The sequence below is a fragment of the Pongo abelii genome, chromosome 21, assembly GCF_028885655.2.
Source record: "Pongo abelii isolate AG06213 chromosome 21, NHGRI_mPonAbe1-v2.0_pri, whole genome shotgun sequence".
NCBI classification, from domain to species: domain Eukaryota; kingdom Metazoa; phylum Chordata; class Mammalia; order Primates; family Hominidae; genus Pongo; species Pongo abelii.
The window spans coordinates 50,683,452-50,699,271 of record NC_072006.2 but is presented as its reverse complement, the minus strand read 5'-3'; the positions used below and the strand labels follow the sequence as shown (position 1 = coordinate 50,699,271).

At 43.8% G+C, this 15,820-nt stretch overlaps 1 protein-coding gene and 1 long non-coding RNA gene across 11 annotated transcripts in view; one reads left to right on the top strand and one right to left on the bottom strand.

The window, feature by feature from the left end:
• Positions 1–15,268, bottom strand: part of LOC112130332 (uncharacterized) — a 38,055-nt gene extending 22,787 nt beyond the window's left edge. The window contains exon 1 of the long non-coding RNA XR_002912597.2: positions 15,084–15,268. This is a non-coding gene — a long non-coding RNA (uncharacterized LOC112130332). The remainder of the gene's footprint in view (positions 1–15,083) is intronic.
• Positions 15,269–15,277: 9 nt separating this feature from the next.
• ELMO2 (engulfment and cell motility 2) overlaps positions 15,278–15,820 on the top strand; it is a 40,581-nt gene continuing 40,038 nt past the window's right edge. For 5 of the 10 annotated variants that reach the window (XM_054541480.2, XM_054541476.2, XM_063720435.1 and 2 more), the window contains exon 1: positions 15,278–15,384. The gene's annotated coding sequence lies outside the window, so the exon portion shown is untranslated. 10 annotated transcript variants of the gene reach the window in all.

Here is a 15,820-nt window from a genome sequence, read left to right as displayed (position 1 = left end):
GCTCTGGCGCAACTGATCATCTGAAATAGAGCTGTCCAATAGAAATATAATGTAAGCTACGCATGTAATTAAAATGTCTTTTTTTTTTTTGAGACAGGGTCTCGTTCTGTCACCCAAGCTGGAGTGCTGTGTCTCTAACATGGCTCACTGCAGCCTCAACCTCCCAGTATCAAGCAATCCTCCTGCCTCAGCCTCCCATGTAGGTGGGACCACAGGCATACATCGCCATGCCTGGTTAATTTTTTAAAAAAATTTTTTAAAGATGGGATCTCACTGTGTTGTCCAGGCTTGTCTCAAACTCCTGGGCTCAAGCAGTCCTCCCACCTCAGCCTCCCAAAGTGCTGAGATTACAGGCGTGAGGCACCATGCCTGGCCTAAAATTTTTCTAGTAACCACATTAAGAAGTAAAAAGAAATATACAAAGTTAATTTACATAATATTTTATTTATTCTAATGCATCCAAAACATTCACATTTCAACATATGATCAATATAAAAGTTATAAATTAGACATTTTACAGTCTTTGTTTTCCATACTGAGTCTTGGAAATCAGTGTATATTTTAGAATTAGAGCCCATTCCAGCTTTGAAGTGTGATATTTCAAGTGCTCAATAGCCACAAGTGGCTATGGCTACTGTATTGGACATTGCAGAGACAGAAGAAATAAAATTGGGACTTTATTTTATGTCATTTAGACAGAAATGAGCTCCAGATGAATTAAAGACTTAAATCTAAAAAAAGAAACCATTTTAGAAGAAAACATGTGACATTATATCAACCTAGTACTTGATGAGATCGTTCCATTTATCAGCAAATCAGATGGCAGATAAAGGGTTAATACCTATGTGCATATCAGAATAAAAATGGTATCAGAATAAAAATGATCAAAACTATCCTAGACAATTCCCAGAAGAACAAGTCCAAATGTCGAATAAATGTAAAAAGATGTTCGGTCTCCTTAAGAGTTAAGGAAATGGAAATTATACAACAATGAGTTATCACTTTACTCACATCAGACTAGCAAATTGGGAACATGATAACACCTACTACAGGCTGGAAAGGGACGCTCTTCACCACATCGCCAGCAGCTGTGACCTTGTTGGAGAGCAATCTGGCAACGTATATCAAAAGAAAACAACTCCACACATTCTTTCACCCGGCAATCCCACGCATGGGAATTCTTCCCATAGAAATAAAAACACCAGAATATATGTGTCTATGGATGTTCACATCAACAGTGATCATGATTGCAATGGGGGGAAAAAACCTGAAAACAACGTGAATGCCCATAGACAGGAGAATTATTGAGTAAATTGCAGTACATTTATATCATGACATAATGCAGCCGTTTAACAAGAATAACCGAAACCTCTGTCTACTGACTTGAGAGCACTTCCATCTTCCATTTCTGAAAGATGCAGAGAAATTTATAAACTGTGGTTCTATTTTTGTAAGCTATAGGAAGAGAAATCTACATATATGTAAATATTTAGATATGATTTTATGAGCATGAATAAAGATATAGATGGATACAGTCACTCTGCTAGCAATGTTACCTGGGAAGAGGAGAAGCAGGCAGTATCATTGGAGAGAAAAGAAGAAATCAAAAGTTAAAAGGAAAAAAAGCTATTATTTCAAGTCAGGACAATTTTTATAAAGTTATTATGTGTGTTTGAAAAAGGCAAACATTTGTCTCTATGTAAATTTATTTGATTAAACTTGGTGGGCTGGGTGCAGTGGCTCATGTCTGTGATTTCAGCACTTTGGGAGGCCGAGGTGGGTAAATCGCTTGAGTTCAGGAGTTTGAGACCAGCCTAGGCAACATGGTGAAACCCCATTTCTACCAAAAATACAAAAATTAGCCAGGCATGGTGGTGTGCACTTGTGGTCCCAGCTACTTGGGAGGCTGAGATGAGAGGATTGCTGGAGCCTGGGAAGTTCAGGCTGCAGTGAGCTGAGATGGCACCACTGCACTCCAGCCTAGGTGATAGAACAATAGTAATAAATACAATAAAATAGTAAATAAAATAGTAATAAATAAATAGTAATAATATTAATAATAAAAACTTGTTGATCATGGTACTAGATCTTTGTTTCTTACTTGATTTTTGACTACTTGTTCTATAGATTTCTAAAGGTAAAGTTTCCCACGAAGTCATGTATTTGTTTTCTCCTTATAATTCTCAGTTTTTGTATTACAAATTTCAATCCTATGTTACTAGGCACACACAAGCATAAGGCTAAACTGATTAGTAGATTGATTATTTTATCACTATGAAATATTATTTTTTGTCTTTTTGAGTAACAATTATTATTATTTTCTTAAAATCCGTTTTGTCGAATGGTAAGATTGCTTGTACCACTTGCTTTCCTTTTCCTGGCATTTTCCCAGTTACCTTTTCCAACTCTTTATTTTCAATCTTTCTATATTACACTGTTTTACTGTCTCTTATACAACAACACACGGTTTGACTCTTTTTAAACTCAATTTGAAAGTCACTGTCTTTTAGCAGCGAATTTGATATAGTCGTATTTATTATGGTTACTGATATATTTGCACATTTTCTACCAATTTACCTTGTGCTTTCTATTTTATATGCTGTTTTTGTGGTTTTTTTTCATCCCTGACCTTTGGTTAGCTGCTAGCATTTTACTTGTTCCCAACTAACTTTTCTTCTAATGACTTGAAAAGTATATGTTTAGTTTCTGTATCTTTATATTTTTATACACATAGTTATGCATATTATTAATTGACATCCAGAGCCAATTGTATAAATAAAATGAGGCTCCTAGCATGCTTTTACTTCTCTCTCTTACCTTCTTTCCAGACTTCATAACTCTCCATCCTGAGTTATCTCAGATTTTGGTTTATTATTATAGGTTTATTGTTATAATTTATTTAGACTTAAAAGTAAATTTTACTGATTTTCTTGCTCACCTGTGCTTCTTATATCCCTTTTTTTCTTCCTAGATTTATTTTCTCTTTGAATATATTTTCTACACCATGGTTTCTCAACCAGAGGTGATACAGCACCCCTTCCAAATGTGGGGCTGTTGTGTATTGTCACAGGGAGGAGAAATGCTACTGGCATTTAATGGATGATGGTAAAGGACACTAAGCAAACTGCAATGTGTGGATCCGTCTTACACAATGAAGAATTGTTCCACCCCAAATGCCAGTGGTACCGTTGAGAAAGGTTACTCTATGTGGACAGTGAATTATAAACTTTTTGAATCTGTTTGTGTGTCTTAAAATGTCTTTATGATGTCCTCACATTCACTTGCAGTTTGGCTGGTTAAAGAATGTTAAAAGAATACTTCATATTAAACTTAATGGAGTTTAATTGAGCAAGAAGAAAAAACAATTCACAAGTCGGGCAGCCTCCAGAATCACAGTAGATTCAGAGAGACTTCAGGGATGCCTCATGATCAGAACAAATTTATAGACAGAAAAAGGAAAGTGACACACAGAAATTGGAAGTGAGGTAAAGAAACAGGCCGGGCGCGGTGGCTCACGCCTGTAATCCCAGCACTTTGGGAGGCCGAGGCGGGCAGATCATGAGGTCAGGAGATCCAGACCATCCTGGCTAACACGGTGAAACCCCGTCTCTACTAAAAAATAGAAAAAATTAGCTGGGCGTGGTGGTGGTGGCCTGTAGTCCCAGCTACTCGGGAGGCTGAGGCAGGAGAATGGCGTGAACCCGGGAGGCGGAGCTTGCAGTGAGCCGAGATCGCGCCACTGAACTCCAGCCTGGGGGACAGAGCGAGACCCCGTCTCAAAAAAAAAAAAAAAAAGAGAAAGAAACAGCTGGATTGGTAACAGGTTGGCTTTGACTTATCTGAACACAGTTTGAACACTGAGCAGCGTGTGAGTGATTGGAGTATGGCTGCTGGGATTGGCCACGACTCAGCTACTGTTACAGATGCATACTCTTAAGCTAGGTTTTCGATCTTGTCTATTAAGTTAGGTTATGGTTAGTCCACAAGCATGGAGTCCTTCTCAGGCCACATTTTGTTCACTTTAACAAGAATCATAAGTTCACAAGTATTTTCACCAGAAAACTTTAAAGATGTTATTCTGTTTTCTTACTTACTCTGTTGCAAATGTAAAGTCTGGTATCAATCTTATTCTTATTCCATCCTGCCTAGTTTTTTTCACTCTGAAAACATTCAGTTTCCTCCTTATCTTTAGTGTCCTGAAATTTCATCATGATTTACTTACATGTCAGTGTTTTTACATTCTTCCTGTAAATATTCACTGGTTCCCCTCAATATAAGTATTTCCAATTTCTAAGAAATTGTCTTAAATTTTTGCCTTGCTTTAGGCACTGTCCTTCCTTAATTTTCTTCTCTCCTCTAATTCACATTAAGCAGATAGTGGAACTTTTACATCTGTCATTCATGTCTCATAACATTTTGTTCATTCTACCCATCTATTTATTGTTTTGCACTGCATTCTGGGAGAATTACTTAGCATGATATTCTGATTCACTGATATACTCTTCAATCCATTTTGCTATTCAACCCATCTATTGAGATTTTTATTTCAAGAATAATTTTTTTTAATTTCTAAAACCTCGATGCATTTTTTATTTTTTAAAAAAATTAATACAGTAGGCTCTGCCATTTGTCCAAGGTATATAATGATACTTATTCCATAGTCTGGTTCTATTTGCTCTCTTTATTTCCTCAGGTGTAAGTTCTTTGGTTTGTTGTTTTTGATGTTACTGTTTCATGTGCTGGGTTTTCCAAATATCTGGTGACTCTTGGCTATGTTTTTATTTTGAAGTTTAAAATTTCTTGTCAGCCTATCTGAAAGTGCTTTCTCTGTTCACCACAGTCTAACTCCAGGGATAGAATATAAATTTGTTTTCTGGACTTGGAGACCTCTGTTTCTCAACCTGCCCACCCAGGACACAGTTTTGCATTCAGACTTACTGCTGCCATCTATGGGGAGACACTTATGTAACTTACTATTTAGCCAAAGCAGGGTGGATGGCAGGGAGCTGGTCACCATGCCTGACAGCTTCTATTGCACCGCTCCAAATCTATCCTATGTCCCCAACCTCTCGGCTCTAGGTATGTACCACCCTTGGAATGACACCCATTAGTTACTGCCTTGTGTGTTTGAGGCTGTTTTCACTTCTCTTTAATCTCATCTTTTGTAGTTTCTAAACCACTGGAGGCATATGCCTTCCTGATTTTCCATATGGTTTTGGAACACACACACACACATTTCTGTTATTTCTAGATATTTAGGGGTGGGGCGAGGCTGCTGTTAAGTGTCCCATCTGCCATCTTGACCCAATCATGCATAATCACTTTTATGAGAAAAAAAATGATAATAGCTACTCCTGGAACCTGCCTCTGTTTCGAAACAGCTGTTTCTGCTGTGACTTGGTACCCTCTGGCTGCTCTTCCTTTTCTTCCAACAGAATTTACAGTAAAGCCAGGCCTGCCTTTGTGGGAAGGCAGCCATAGTAGAAAGACTGACTTAGCATAAAGAGCATGACAGAGGGGACAGAGCAGAGGCTGTGGAGTCAGGCCATTTGCTAGCCCTGTGACCCTGAGCAGTAGTTGCACTAGCAGCAACAGTAGTGCTAATCTATTAAGTAACAAGCATGTATTGAGTATCTGCTATGTCCCAGGCAATATGCTATATGAACTGTAATCCCTGATGCATCCTAGGGGTAGGATTATTATTGTCCATATTGTACAAATGAGAAAAGAGGCCAGAAGGGTGAGTCTCAACCTCATCATCTGTTAAACAGGAATGATAAGACCTACCACTCAGTTTCATTATGGCAGTTAGCGTTAACACAATGCCAGGCATGTGTCGCACACTAAATACCTATTTGCCGAATAGGCAAAAGTGATATAATATATGTAAAATACCTGGCACATACATAGTAGGTATTCATTAAGTGGAAGCATATTACCATTATTATCATTATCCTTATTATTAGCATTCACTGAGATAATGACATTCAAGGATTTTATGTTCTTGGTTTCAACTATGTAAGAACACCACCACCCCTCCCACCTTCAGATCTATGACATGGACTGATTTATAACTTTGCTGAGGCACGAATTTGAACTACAAGTAGCAAGGCTGGTGAGTGGGAGTGGAAATGTGCCCAGCATCTGTCTTCCAAAATGGGTTTATGTTTTCAATATATGACACCAGTTAACCCTCACCACTACCCCAAAAGGCGAATATCATTATTCCAGTTTTATAGGATGATAAACCTGAAGAAATTGCAAGCTATGGCCACAGGGCAATGGTTTGGGACTCCAGGCTAAGCAGTTGGATGGACGGACGTGGTTCTTCGTGACTCCAGAAACGAACTCTCTGGGCCTCAGTTTCTTCTTCTGTAAAATGGACCTTACAGTGACTCTTTTGTCAACTCAGTTGGAATTCTACTCATCACTCATGCTTCAATGCCTAGTACAAATGCATTGTGCCACTTCTAAGGATTAGAACCATTCAGGCTGAACTGTCCCCACATGTCCCCATATTCCGCCACTTCCTCCGGCCCTTCATTCACCAAAAGCATCACATGTTGCTAAGAATCAGCTGATTGTACATGCATCTGCTCCCACAACCAAATGGAAAGCAACTTAAGAGAAGCACTTGAGGTGACAATGAGATAAGTCTCCCAAATTTTAGAAATGAGGCTGACCTCTGATAATTAAACGCTTTGTAAAAACAGGATAGAAACAGAGAAATATAATGTCCCCTGTTCCAGTTATTAAGCTGCTGGCTCTCAGCTCCAAACCTACCTTTCCATACCCTGGTCTGTGGTGCTGGAGCTGGAATTCTGAAAAACTGCACTTCTGCTTCACCAGCAGCTCTGTTAGTCTCTGCTAATGGGGGCGCTCAAGGGAGCTACAAGTCTAGAAGAGGAAAAGGCTTTGCTCTTTCCTGTTTGCGGAATTGTTTTGAGCATCACTTATTCACCTTGGCAACAGCGGTGCAGTGTCTTCTTGTAACACCAGCTGAGTCCAGTTTGCAAGTTTCTTCAAAACTTGCAGACCAGATTCTAAGTCTTAATAATTCCAATGTCTTTCCTTTGTTCCTTTCAGCCCTAGAGGTGGTAGATGCTTTCTGCAGTCACTACCGCCATGAGACCTTAGAGTTCTTTTGATCCTTTCCAGAGACCTACTTAAGAATTGTTATACCCAGTTAACAATTCTTTATATTGACTTATGTCTGTTCAAATAACTGGTGTGGTTTCTGTCTCCTGACTCAACCCCGATTGACACATTCCCTTGAAGGGGCAGAACATCCCCTGAGACAAGATGCAACTGTACACCTAAATAAAAACATAAAATCTTCAAAGAAAGATAATGTCCTTCAGAAAAGGGTTTGTCAGCCATAGGTGCCTGGCCCAGGGAGGATCAGAGAATAAACCCCAGGATGACATCTTCAGCAGTGACAAGAGAACAGACCACCACCATTGACAGCCTGGATGACTCTCAAGACCCCTGCTATAGACTGAATAGCTGCTTCATGTGCCCCTGCCCTCCACCCCACCGCCCATTCATATGTTGAAAACTAATCCCCAATGTGATTTTATTTAGAGTGGGGCTTTTAGGAGGTGATTAGGTCATGAGTGTGGAACCTTCATGAATGGGACTGGTGCCCTTTAAAAAAGAGACTTCAGAGAGCTCCTTTCCCCTTCTGCCATATGAAGACACAGTGAGAAGATGGCCATCTGTGAACCAATAAGGCAGCCCTCATTAGACATCAAATCTGATGACACTTTGATCTTGGACTTCCCAGCCCCTAGAACTGTAAGAAATAAATATTTGTTGTTTATAAGCCACCCAGCCTGTGTATTTTGTTGTAGCAGCCTGATCAGCCTAAGGCAACCTCTACTGGAGGATAAAACCACTCCTTAGTGTCTGCAACCAGCTGCATTTCTTGCTTCTTTAAGCACAGGAGCCCTTTGATGGTCAGGTATAGTCTGGATGAGCAAAACAAACTGTTAATCTTATATAGGTTTGGGGAATAATTTGTTTGGGGATGAGTTTGGTTTCCAAGCAGATAGAGGGGTGACACCAGCCTGAGAAACACACTCACTGCAGTGAATCTGGGGCAGCTTGGCTGATTCTCAAAGCACAGACTATCACTGATTGGTTGGTTTCAGATGCAGATTCAGTGAGATGAGTTGCCATTAACCTATTAGGCTTAAGACCAGTTCTGGTGGTTACTTATTACTAAGGCCATAGAACAATCAGTCTTTTCCTATGAGGGTGGGGGCTTTTTAATATTTGCATCCCACTCGGACTTCTTGCTTCCATCTTTGTATTCTACAAGCTAGTCTCAACACAATCTGGTCACAGCAACCAACTAGATATTTTTCAAAACTTAAATCAAATTTTGTCATTCCCCTGTTTGCAAGCTTCCAATGGATTCCTATTATACATAGAATAAAACTAACCCTCTCCACAGCAGGGCTAACAAGGCCCTTAGTAGTAGCTGCCTTCTCCTTAACCCTTCTCTTCTCTTCTCTCTGCTTTTGTAATCCAGCCACCCAGTTGAAGTCATGATTTTTTTTTTTTGCTGTTCCTTCTACCTGGAACACCCCACCTTTCACTTCTTACCTGGAACTCCTATTCTTCCACCAGGTCTCAACAGAATCATCACCTCCACAGGGAGGACCTCCATGACTACGCTCTCCTCCTGCTTTGATTGCTGGATGTGGGGAGGTGAGCCTAACCATTTTCCTATTACATTTATCACAGTTTATAGTCACACTGATATGTTTGTTTGCTTCTTTATATGCTGTCTGTCTCCCCTGTATCACGGTGAATGCTAGGAGGACAGGGACCATGTTTGTTTTGATCACTAACATACAGCCACTAGCTAGCAGACACGGAGCACTCAACAGATGTTTGTGGAAAGAATAGATAGACGATCATATGTAGAGGTCTTCCTAGATAAACCAGAGCCTCGCCTCATGGTCACTTCCCGCAGCCAGCCCTCCACAGCCAGGCCTTCACTTCCTCTATCGTGGCTGCCTCAACTTTTCAACAAATGGGCAGCTGCTCTGGACAAACTGAGCCAGTTCTGTAAAACTCAAGGAGGTGTCTAGTGAAGCAAAGTGACCATACACCAGTTAAGGAATACCCCAACCCGCCCCAGTCTCTGGGTTCCAGGACTCAGCTACAATTGAAGAGGATGAACTCAATGGATGGTGAGACAGGGTCCGGAGTCAGCAAGACTAGCTCATTCTCCCCACCCCAACAACTGCCCCCCCCCACACACACACACATCTGTTCAGGCCATTAAGACCAACTGAAGTAGAAGCAGGACCTTTACTTGCTTTTCTTTGTGTAACCCCTGCACCAGACCCATGAGTTAGTTCCTACTATTACCCCAGGACCCACAGTAAGGATGGCAGTATTCAGCCAGCATAACCACACCAACTGTTAAAATATTGAAATTCTTCCATATTCATTGGTAAATAGTAGCTGCCTCAAACCACTCTTCCCCAGCAACCCTGACCTCATCTTCCACCTCCAATGCCCCACATTCCAGTAAGTAAAAGGGTTAAAGCCTTGGATATACTGTGGGGGAGGCAGAGGGACTGTCTCCTGGGACCCTGGGGAGTGGGGGCTGTCTGTTCTGATCTGTCAGTACTGGTGCCTCCCTGGGTGCTACATGTTTTGCATTGTTCATTAGGACTGTCTGCTTTGTTGTAGCCAAACAAAATGTTGTACTATTGTAATGTTGTTACTATTGGACAAGTAGATCCCAGGGGCCAAGCTGAGCACTGGCTGGGGGCTTGTCTCTGGTTCAGACAGATGCAGGGGATTTTAAGGCCAGCCACCCAGCGAGTCTACAGCCTCTCTGAGCTTGAATACAAAAAGCAGCAAACTCACCACCAAGTCCCAGCCTGGTTACCATTTTCAGAAGCACTGAGCCCTTGCTGTGTGTCTGCTCTGAGTGAGGTTCTGTACAAGGAGACTTCCCAGGGGGCACTCCAGACCCAAAGAAGGGCAACGTGGTCATTTCCAGGGCATAGACCTGGAAGGTCAGAGTCCACTTGTTCAAGCCCCAGATCTGCCACTTAATAGCGGTACAGCAAATGACCTAATCTCTCTGTCAGCTTCCTCGTGTGAAAAATCAAAGTCATAACAATAATTCCTAATTCAGGGGGTCGGGGTAAAGGTTAAATTAGATGCGGTATGTAAAGTCCCTAGGAGTAAATAAATTAATGTAAAATCCTTAAACAGCCCCTGATCCCCACCCCAATGTTATATTGCTAAGTGGCAGCTATTATTTTTATTTACTGTGTGCATTAGAAATTTTGCAAATCTCAGCCAGCTGCAGTGGCTCATGCCTGTAATCCCAAAACTTTGGGAGGCTAAGGCAGGAGGATCACTTGAGCCCAGGAGTTCAAGACCAGCCGGGGCAACATAGTGAGGTCCCCATCTCTACAAAAAACTTTAAAATTACCTGGGCATGGTGGCGCATGCCTGTAGTCACAGCTACTTGGGAGGCTGAGGCAGGAGGATAGCTTGAGCCCAGGAGGTCAAGGCTACAGTGAGCCATGATCACGCCACTGCACTCCAGCCTGGGCGACAGAGTGAGACCCTGTCTCAAAAAAAAAATGAAAATTTTCAAATCTCATTGCTTCCCCAATGCCACACACACACACACACACAAATTTTCAAATCTCATTGCTTCCCCAATGCCACACACACACACACACAAATTTTCAAATCTCATTGCTTCCCCAGTGACACACACACACACACACCCCCACCCCCCAACACACAACCGGCTTGCTTGATGTTGGAAGGTGGCTTCCGATGCCAGCAGAGGGCGTTGGTCTCCCGCAGGCGGCTTGAGCGCGCCTTCCAGGGGCTGACAGCCACTGCTCACCAAGAGTCCGGCACCTTCCTGGGCTCCACTCACGAAAATACACCATAACCACGTCCCCCACCCCCAGTTCCTGGAAGAACGATCTTCGCAAATTAAGTTATTGTGAGTTATGTGAACCCCTAGCCTGCAAGCGCTGGTGCTAGACTGGCTGTCTGCCTCCTGCCCTTTTGCTTCCCGTTTCAAGAACCATGTCGCCATGAATTTTCTTAATGATACTTTATTCGCCTGTTTTAGCCATTTTTCTTCTCTTTCTATCTGAGGCTGACAGTGGTCTTAACAGAGACAGCGCGCTATTGCAGAAAAGACAGAGGCCTTGAAATTAAATAGAGCTGGGTTTAAATACTGGCTTCACCATTCAACCAGGTAACCGTGGGCAAATGTCTAAAGTCTCTGTGCCTCAGTTTCCTCATTTTTAAAATAAAGGTGATAGCAGTATGTGCTTCGTAGAAACGTGAGGATCAAATGAGATAAATCATGTAAAGACCTTAATACATAGTCTCATCTATATCCAAGATTAATAAGTGTGAAAAAAATGAAGAATTAAATGTGCAGTGGAATGCTGTTTCCACTGAGTAGTGTAAAGAGAAAGTCAGACCGACTGAGTACCAGCCAGGCTGAGGTGCCTTAGCAAGCTTTTCACATCTCTAATCTTCAATCTTTCTCATCTGCAAAATGGGCACACTAATATGCCATAGAAAGTTGACAGTTTTAAGTGTGATAATGTGTATAACAGCCTCCAGTATAACTCTTGGCACATAGTAAACCCATGATAAATGCTAGTTCTATTTCCTTTCGCAGATAAATGAAGGTTTTGACATTTATGAGCGGTAAAAATCCTTTTAGGATGGGCACAGTGGCTCACGCCTGTAATCCCATCACTTTGGGAGGCCAAGGTGGGTAGATCACTTGAGGTCAGGAGTTCGAGACCAGCCTGGCCAACATGGTGAAGCCCCGTCTCTAATAAAAATACAAAAAAAAAACAACAATTAGCCAGGTGTGGCAGCAGGTACCTGTAATCCCAGCTACTTGGGAGGCTGAGGCGGGAGAATTGCTTGAACCTAGCGAGTGGAAGTTGCAGTGAGCCGAGATCATGCCACTGCACTTCAGCCTAGGCAAAGAGCCTTTTGTTGTGGTGGCAGGGATTGTATTTGACAATAATTCTATGTGAGAAGGGCCATGATTAATCTGTAAGGGTTTAGAAAGATTTAAGTATAAGTCAAGTTCATAGAGACCTTCCATTTACCCATAGGTCATTTTTGTTTATTCAATGATGCAACCGTTATTTTACATGGTCAAAATAAGATATTGACCCCATATTATGTACTAGAATAGATATGTTCTAGGTAGCAGAGATACAGCTACGAACAAGACAGTCAAGATCTCTGCCATCATGGAGCTTACAACTAATGGGGAAGTCAGAAAACAAAACAAAGTAATATGACATGCAGTGCTAGGGAGAAGACTAGAGCAGGTTAAGGGAAGAGAAGGGTGGAGCGGCTGGATGATAGAGTTGTCAGGGAAGACTTGGAAGAGGAGATAACAGAGCATGGCCTGAATAAAGTGAAGATGGAAGCCATGTGATGAGCTGGGGGAAGAGCATTCCAGGAGAGGGAACAGCAAGTGCAAAGGTGCAGAGATGAGAAGAAACTGTGTGTTCACAGAATTAGAAATTAGTATGTAAGACTCAAACAGTAAGTTAGGGGGAGAGTAGGAATAGATTAAGTCTGAGAAGTAAAGTGCCAGATCATCTAGGGTCTTGTAGACCATGGCAAAGATTTTGTCTCTAAGCTCCCCACCACTCTAAAGATGGGCCATATTTGCCCAGTGCGGTGGCTGATGCCTTAATCCCAGCACTTTGGGAGGCTGAGGCAGTCAGATCACTTGAAGTCAGGAGTTCGAGACCAGCCTGGCCAACATGGTGAAACCCCGTCTCTACTAAAAATACAAAAATTAGCCAGGTGTGGTGGTGCACACCTGTAGTCCCAGCTACTTGGGAGGCTGAGGCAGGAGAATCTCTTGAAACTGGGAGGCGGAGGTTGCAGTGAACCAAGATCATGCCGCTGCACTCCAGCCCGAGTGACAGAGGGAGACTGTCTCAAAAACAAAAAACAAACAAAAGTCAAATGGATTAGAGAACTGAGAGGGGTAGATAATTCACTCACACAATAAGTACTTATGGAAGGCCTACTATAATTTTACAATTTTATAATTTACAATTTATTGAGCACTTAAATGCAGACATTTTGTTAACTATTGTACATTTACAGTGATCTCATTTCTCACAACAATCCATTAAGGCTGGTACTGTTATTCTTCCCATTGTACACATGAGGAGACAGGCTCAGAGAGATCTAGTAAGTTACCCGGGGACAAACAGCTGGTAAATAGCACAAAGGTCTGCAAGGTTACAAAGCTCAGAATCTCTACTATCCTCTCCCACGTGCCAGACACAATTGCATTTGTGTTATCATGACATTCAGCTGCAGGTACTCCTCCTATTCGAGCCCAGCCTGAAAACAGGGCATCTGAACCTAGTTGCCCACTGGGAGCAGCTGAGGTGGAGGAAGAGGGATCTGGAACTCTGCACTTCTGTGTAGTCTTGGTGGAGCTGTCCATCAAGGTGCCTGCCCTCCTTAGCTAAAGTGTGGACATGTTACCTGAGCTCAGCCAATCGAACCCTTGCTCCAGGGACTTTGACTCATCAAAGAAAACTCTGGTCAAGAAAGGGAAGAAAAACATGGAATTGATTCACTTGCTGCCTAAACTCTCAAAGCATCTCTACTTTCTGTCCTTTTCTAAGCCTGATTCTCCAGCTTCCTGTTACCTCTGTGAGTGAAACACTAGCCTGCCAATAAAATCTTTTTCGGGTAAAGTTAGCCAGAATTGATTCCTACGACTTGCAATCAAAGAAACTGCACTGGCAATATCAGGAAAAAAAAAATGACACAGTCTTGTAAAGCTCAAGTGAGTGATTCATTCCTTGGATAAATGTGTTATTAAGCAGGGCCAGGACTAGGATGAAGCAAACTGAGGCACCCAGGGTACAAAATTTAAGGCTTTCATCCTCAGTGTTGTGTGAGTGCAGGGTTGGCTCAAACAGCCCTCCCTGCTATCAAAGTTAATAATAAAAGTAACGGAGAAGATCATTTCGCTTTCACATAAGAGTATGAAGTGAGTGTCCCAAGTAGGCAGGTAGCATTTGGCACCTTCTGTGCTGTGGCTCTGTCCCCTAGCACATCATCATCATCATCACAAGGTCAAGGCTGGGTCCAGCCAGTGAGAAGGAGAAAGAGTAACTCCTGCCAGAGCTTTAGCAATGTTAGCTATGGCTAAGCCTCAACCTCCCCAAGCCTCACTTTATTCACCTGTAAAATAGGACTAACAAAAATCATCTTTAATTCCAAGATGTTTTGAGGATCAAATGAAACAACATATGTAAAACTTCTTTGCAGACTGCGCAGTGCCCTATAAGTGGTAGTCACTACATCGTCTCTTTGCTGAGTATCAGTTTCTTTATCTGCAAAGGGACAGCTGAATACACACCTCCTAGGATTGTTGTAAGAATCTGCTAGACGAACGATTAAAGTATAAACTTTGGAATCCAACAGGCATAGGTTGGCATCTTGCTCTGCCCCCCACCAGCTGTAAGATCTCGGACCCTCTCTGAGCCTCAGTTTCCTCATCTGCAGTGAAGGGATCAGGGTGCTCCCTCCATCATACGGCTGCTGTGAGCATGAAGAGAGACAGCAGGAGTGAGTCCTTGGCGCGGTGCCTGGCCTTGTTCCGATCCGCAGGTGCAGTGACGAATGCCACCTCCCACGGATCCCTTCCAACAGCACAGCTGAGTTGTACCCTTCTGCCTCTGCTCAGCGCCCACGGTCAGCCCTGGGTGCCGGTATAATTAGCTCCAACTCGGTGGTGAGCAGCGCGGCTGCTCACAGCCTCTGACACGACTGTCACCTCCCACTCAGTTCCCCAAACCACAGCTATCCCCACTGTTGAGTGTGCGGTAAGTGCCCGCTGGGCACAGGGCGGAGTGCCACCAGAGGCCCGCTTAGAGCTCACAACCTATGATTTGACACAGCGAACAAAAGCCTTTTCCTTCACTCTAGGACTGCATACCAAAAAGAAAAAAAAAGTTTGGGGGAAAAAGAAAAGCTGCCTCTTGGGTTTGCTGGGAAATTACGTTCCTTCAGACCCTGTAGCCCGCGGGGGAAAGGAGTCCTGTTTCTTTAAGAGGCCTCCACTAGCGGGGCGGGGACGGCCGGCGTTTTTCCCCTCTACTGGCAGCTGTGCCCGCCCCTTCTTGAGTGACAGACAAGCAACCTAATTGAAGAAAGAGAGTTCAGCGTGACGGCGAGTCGGAGCAATAGAAGCAGGGCCCGGCCTGTGCGGGGCGGGGTCCCCAGAAGGCGGGGCGGGCGGAGGCCGGAGGAGCCGCCGAGCGGAGACCCGGGAGCGGGAGCTGGGCCTAGGTCGGCGCCCTGGTGAGTGAGGGGCGCCCTGGGGGCCGGGGCGCGGCAGGCAGTGGAGAGGGGCCCCGCCCGAAAGACGCAGGGAAGAGAGGCCGGGCCGAGAGTTGCGGCCTGCGTCTGCCCGGGAGGCTGAGGGGCTGAGAGGGCGGGCCTGGGCTGGACCGCGCCGGTTCGTCAGGCCCCCGAGGGGTGACGGCCCTGCCGGGGCCTTAGGAAGGGAGGAGAGACCGGGTCCTGGACCCAGAAGGGGCGTCGCGTGGCGGAAGAGGGCGGGCCAGGCAGTCAGGCGCGGGGGCTGGACTGGGCAGCGGTCGGAGGGAGAAGGAGGGAGGCGTTGAGTGGGAAGATCGGGGAGCGGGGCGGGGGGGCAAGGAGAGGGCTGGGAAGAAGCCAGAGAGCACTCGGGGCGGGCCCGCAAGAGTTGAAATCCCGGGGTCATGCTCAACCT